The sequence below is a fragment of the Rhea americana genome, unplaced genomic scaffold, assembly GCF_003343005.1.
Source record: "Rhea americana isolate MKP2758 unplaced genomic scaffold, rheAme1 scaffold_130, whole genome shotgun sequence".
Lineage (NCBI taxonomy): Eukaryota > Metazoa > Chordata > Aves > Rheiformes > Rheidae > Rhea > Rhea americana.
The window spans coordinates 2401320-2407941 of NW_028185373.1; positions in this window are offsets into that span (position 1 = coordinate 2401320).

Here is a 6622-nt window from a genome sequence, read left to right on the forward strand (position 1 = left end):
CCAGCCTAGATGTGYTGGGAGGTTTTATACCCTCTTACTCTTCTGACAGCATTGTAATTCAGCTTAAACAGATTACTTGATAAAAGAATAGTGTTTACTTCATGCATTTATAGAAAAAGAAAAGCTCTCATCAGCCTTTGCTTTATTTGACTAAATAAGACAACCTCTTCTTAGAGCTACTGTAAATATCATAAATATGTCATTCTCTTCATTCCTCTTGTCACTTCTTTAGACCTTCCATATATGTATCAAGTGTGAGTTCACCCCAAATATGACTTGTGTATAATATTCCAGGTAACATCTTACTGGAGCTTTACAAAATGCACTAGCTTCTTTGTCTCTACTGGGACTTTCCTAGTACATCCTAGGATTATGTTTGCATTTTCTTCACAGGAGTGATTTCTGTGATCAGCTGTCATACTCTGTTTCTTCTCAATGGTTTCCAAACTACTGATATAAAATGGGAATTTTGTGTATATATATATATATATATATATATCTTTTTACTAGTTCACTTTGCATTTCTGTTGCTTAAGTTCTAGTCATTTTGTTCCTTTTGCATGATGTCTTCTGACTTCTTGTTATCATCAGAGATAAATTCTGGCCAAAGGAAGACTTTCCTTTGGTCAAAGAGGATAGGATTAGAGATCTTCTAGGCAAACTTGACATCCACAAATCCATGGGCCCTGATGGGATGCACCCATGAGTACTGAGGGAGCTGGYGGATGTTGTTGTCAGGCCACTCTCCATCATCTTTGAAAGGTCCTGGAGAACAGAAGAGGTACCTGAGGACTGGAAGAAAGCCAGTGTCACTCCAGTCTTCAAGAAGGGCAAGAAGGAGGACCCAGGCAACTACAGGCCAGTCAGCCTCACCTCCATCCCTGGAAAGGGATGAAACAGCTCATTCTAGATGTCATCTCCAAGCATTTGGAGGGAAAGAAGGTGATCAGGAGTAGCCAGCATGGATTCACCAAGGGGAAATCCTGTTTAACCAATCTGATAGCCTTCTATGATGGCACGACTGGCTGGGTAGATGAGGGAAGAGCAGTAGATGTTGACTTCAGCAAGGCTTTTAACACTGTCTCCCATAACATCCTCCTACATAGGCTCAGAAAGTTTAGACRAGTGGACTGTGAGGTACATTGAGAACTGGCTGAAAGGCAGAGCTCAGAGTGTTGTGCTCAGTGGTGTGAAGTCTAGCTGGAGGCCTGTGGCTAGTGGAGCTCCCCAGGGCTCAATACTGGGTCCCATCCTGTTCAACTTACTCATCAGTGACTTGGATGAGGGGACGGAGTGCCTCCTCAGCAAGTTTGCTGATGATACCAAGCTGGGAGGAGTGGCTGATACCAAGCTGGGAGGAGTGGCTGATACACCTGAGGGCTGTGCTGCCATTCAGAGAGACCTGGACAGGCTGGAGAGCTGGGCGGAGAGAAACCTCCAGGCCAGGTACAGGTCCTGCACCTAGGGAGAAATATCCCCATGCACCAGTACAGGCTGGGGGCTGACCTGCTGGAAAGCAGCTCTGCAGAGAAGGACCTGGGAGTGCTGGTGGATGACAGGTTGACCATGAGCCAGCAATGTGCCCTTGTGGCCAGGAAGGCCAATGGTCTCCTGGGATGCATTAGGAGGAGTGTTGCCAACAGGTCGAGGGAGGTGATCCTGCCCCTYTACTCAGCCCTGGGGAGGCCTCATCTCGAGTCCTGTGTCCAGTTCTGGGCTCCCCAGTCCAAGAGAGACATGGAGCTACTGGAGAGAGTCCAGCGCAGGGCTACGAAGATGATCCGAGGGCGGGAGCATCTGCCCCAAGAGGAACGRCTGCAAGAGCTGGACCTCTTCAGCCTGGGGAAGAGAAGACTGAGAGGGGATCTTACCAATAYGTATCTGAAGGGAGGGWGGCCTGAGGGTGAGGCCGTATCTGAGGGCCGTATCTGAGGGGAGTGGGCCTGTGCGACAGGACAGGAGGCAACGGGCACAAACAGAACCACAGGTAGTTCTGCCTGAATATGAGGAATTTCTTCACTGTGAGAGTGACAGCACTAGAACTGGCTGTCCAGAGAGGTTGTGGAATCTCCTCTGGAGAAATTCAAAACCCGCCTGGATGCAACCCTGTGTAACATGCTGTAGGTGATCCTTCTTGAGCGGGGAGGTTGGACTAGATGATCTCCAGAGGTCCCTTCCAACCTTACCTATTCTGTGATTCTGTGAGTGATGCCAAGGTTGACATCACTGACCTATGTAAAGGTTATTGATAAAAACAAACTCCTAAGACTGAGCTTTTGAGAACACCGTTAGTGAATTATTTTTTAACTTGATACTGCTTCTTTTCAATATAATCTATTACTATCTCACATTTAGCCAATTCTCTGTTCACTTCGTGTTTCTTGTACCAATTCCATCATCCCCATTTTAGTTTATAGTCTTCCACATAAAACCACATCAAAACCCACATCTGAATGACAGACTAATTAGTTTCACTGTGCTTCATTTTTTTCTGTTCAAATATCAGTAACTAACCGGAGAAAGACACTAGTCTGGCAAGATGTACAGAGATRTGAAGATGTGTGCAGAGGTTTTTGCTCTATGTTTTAATACCTTCATAAAGACTAATTCAAACTGATTTTAGCTATTGTCATTTTACATTGTATTTTCTGACTTGTAAGACATAGGGTTTTTTATTGATTATTTTTTCTATCATTTATTGACATTCTGTCTATTCATAATATATTGCTTGAGATAGCTATTTAACCAGTTAGGTCTGAAGCCTTCTCCTGTGCATGATAATAGTTAAAGATCTACTTTTGTTTATCCTTTTGTTTAATTATGTTYAATTATTTCTTGGTCACTCATCCCAGATTATTTCCCTTGATGTTCCTGAAGTAACATTCTCATTTCTTAGCAGAGTTAAAAGTAGTATGCTCTTTGGCGTCTTTCCCTGACTATTAGRTGAAGAATTTTGCTATTGTTCGTGTTAGGAATATTTAAGATTTACTGTCATTAGAAACATTTCCTTTCCAGTCTTCGGATAATTAATTTTGTTTCAAAAGGTCACATTTCCCAATTACATTTATAATTCTAATAATATTGCTGAGTTCTCTAACCATACGAAGAGACAAACCTTGGAGTTTATTCCTCCTCTGTTCTCCACAGAGATTGTCATGGAAGTAGATGCAGCTTTTACATACTGTTCTTTCCTTTTTTTGCTCTGTTGTATTTGTTAAGTAATAAGCGTCTTTCATTCATTATAAGGTGAATAGATTAATACTTTTTTCATTTCCTTACTTCCCTGGTGACTGATGAAAATACTTGCCCTCGTGTCATGACAGTGCTTCAATACACCATAGCATGGTAATATTTAATCATGGCTATGGTATTTCCAGACCTGCTAAGAAAAGGTCCAGGGATGATATATTAGAGAATAAAAATGATTGATGCTTCTTTATAGCCCTTCCTCCATAGATCCCAGRGTGCATGCTGAACTTTACAAACCAATTACAAACTATTATATTCAAAGAATCACATCACTCATCATTGAAGCTACCTTGGGGAGAAGGCAAAGAACTTTTTAATAGTGTACAGAAGTATTTCAACACTTCAGGAGAGAAAATGAATAATACCATAATCATCTGAACAGAAAGAGAATGTTAGGTAAGTAGTCATATACAATTGCTTGAACTGGATATAGTCCAGAAACCTAGGAAAAACCTACTGCTAATGCAAAAAATTGACCTGGRATTTTTAAGTCACAAATGACCTAGTCCTTGGATTTCTATTACCTCTTAAATGACAACACTTCAAGCAGCAGAGTCACAGTGGAGTTTTACCTTACAACTGAATTGTGAACATTGCTTCCTTCAGTGTTTAGGAATAACGTCTGATTTCCAAAGAAATTACAATGTGCCTGCAGGCAAATTGTCTCCTTAAACTATTTGCAGGGGTATCTCTCCTTTTCCTTATCATTTTCAACTGCTAATTTTGAAATGTATATATGACTGAAAAAATGTTTTATGGCATTGGTTTCTTAACAAGCAAWCTGGCAACACAAAACATTCCCTTTCTGCCTGCCCGCCTACTGAATAGTGGAGCACTCTCTTATGATTGCTAGTTTTGAGACTGCTTTCTTATTTTGTCTAAAAGTCGAATGACTTTGAAGGGAGAGATCATAGAGAAAAAGATAAAACAGGAAAATAATGTACAGTCACATGGCAAAATGCTTATATTCCTTCCTGACATTTATAAAAGAAGTCCTTTCTAAAAAAGAATAACAAGGATTACATTTAAGAGGGTTTAAGTGTAAAAACTTCATCAGCAGTAGTCATGATAGTTAAAAAAGTAGTTGTATTCTTTGTACATTTTAATGATAACAATCTCCTATAGGAAAATGTGAGAGATTCATATGGAATCTCTTAGAAAAARCAAAACTGTAATGCAGTCAGACTTATTAGGATCATGGCAAGGATTTTACCAGAAAAAAAGAAGCTATTTTGAATGTACACACACATAATATAGAGACTTATATTCTTTTTAATTACACTATTAATGAATTTTATACATCCGTAGGGAGCAATGTGACATGTGGGGAAAAATGTACTGGCTAGAAGGGCATTTCTTCCAAGGCTTTACTTGATAGAGAAAATCTTTAGACTACATATTCAGCAAACATTCTGAAAAGGATTTAAAAACTCTCCTATTTCAGAACTCAGAGTGAACAGATATATTTATCACATGAGTAATGGATGATTTCTGTAGGTGCCAGTCTCCCAGAACTGGAGTGAAAGAAAGTTTACTGGACAGCTAAGCAGAAGCAACTGAATAAATTTGGAAGTCATACCAAGGGAGACAGTATTTCACCTGCAATTCTTTAAGAAAACTCTGGTTACTAAATCTCTTTTTTTTCCTCATTTGAAAAACATATTAAAGTTTATGAGTTAGCCAGAGAGAAAATCTTCCTTTTTCACTCTGAGAAGGTTTAACAGAAAKAAATAAAAGAATATATGCTCAATTTCCACTATGAAAGCAGAACGACAGTTGCCCAAATTATCTGAAACAGTTCTGACTATATAGAGAAGTGGCAACACTACAGAGAGTCGGTTATTTAAATTAGTCAGTGTTAGAGAAAACTGTGATGAACTCTATCTTAACTTATCACAGTATCTGAGTAGGAATAAACACAGCAGATTAAATCTTTATTCTAAATTACTAGAACTTCATTGACCTCAGCAGATTTGTAGCTGCTCTAGTGTTAACAAAGAGAAAAATTACAAAAAAGTTATAACTGTCCATACACACTTCAGAGTTCTAAATCAGTTGTCAATCTTTAGAATATAAATCTGAATGTCATTATGAGCAGATCAATGAAAATCTGTTCAACAAACTCAAGAGGTCAGCCTGTATAAAGGATGGGAAGAAAAAAAACCCATAAATATTATAATCCCATTTTATTTATATATATATATAAATATATATATTTATTTATATATATATATATATATTTATTTATAAGGATATAAAATATATATAAATATTGATTGTATATGTGTATAAATGGTATTTTATATATATGATCTATATTACATGGTGTATATAGAGAGAGCACATTACTTCTGTTATTGACTATTTTCATAGAGAAGCCCATAAATGAGTGATGGAAATCTATGAGAGCCGGAGAGAGACTCTGGCTTTCTGGAGAGTAAATTAGAATACTAGAGAAGGGAAGAGTAAGAATAAAATATGATAGAAGCTTATTGAAACTTTAAGTGAGCCGAAGTGAACTCTCAGGAACCCATTAAAGAAAAACAAGAAATACATCTTTTTCACAGTATATAATAGAATAATAGAATTCATTTTCAATATCAGGCCAACAGCCCAGAGCAATTTAAGGAAGAGACAATRAAAGACAATAACCCGTATGCTTCATGTAGAAAGCAACCATTCTCAAATGGGCATTTAGAGTAAGATTTCTTTAACAAGTTAGTGTAACATTGTGCAGTAGATTTTTATTCTGAAGGGATTACTCTACATTAACAGTGACTATTGAGAATTGTTGCTAGAAAAAATGTGATTATTTACTGTGAATCAGCTTACATCAGGAATATTGGGAGAAAATCACTAAGGAAGGTGACTCAGTGTTTGAATTGAAATTCACCTTTAAGAAAGGAGCCTGAGAACAACCAAATGTTACAAGAAACTTGGAGCTGTTTGTTTGTTTGTTGTTTTGTTTCTACTGAAAAGCCTCTAATGATAGGATCACAAGGTCACTCTCAGGTGGCAAGGGCCCCCAGCAGGTCTCCAGCCCAGTCTCCTGCCCAAAGCAGGGTCAGCTCTGGGACCAGACCAGGCTCCTCAGGGCTGTGTCCAGGCAGGTCTTGAAAACCTGCAAAGATGGAGCCTGCACAACTCCTCTGGGCAGCCTGCTCCACTGCCTGCCTCTCCTCAGGGTGAGAACGATCCAGCCTGAACCTCTCTTGTTGCAACCTGTGTCCATTGTCTCTCATCTTTCCACTGCGGGACTGGTTCTCCCAGTTAGGTGTCCTCTGCAAACTTGTTTGAGACTAGTTATTAAATAAAGTGCTTGTGAAAATGTCAGGGAAATTAACCTACCCCATAGGAGGTTTCTTGTACCTTC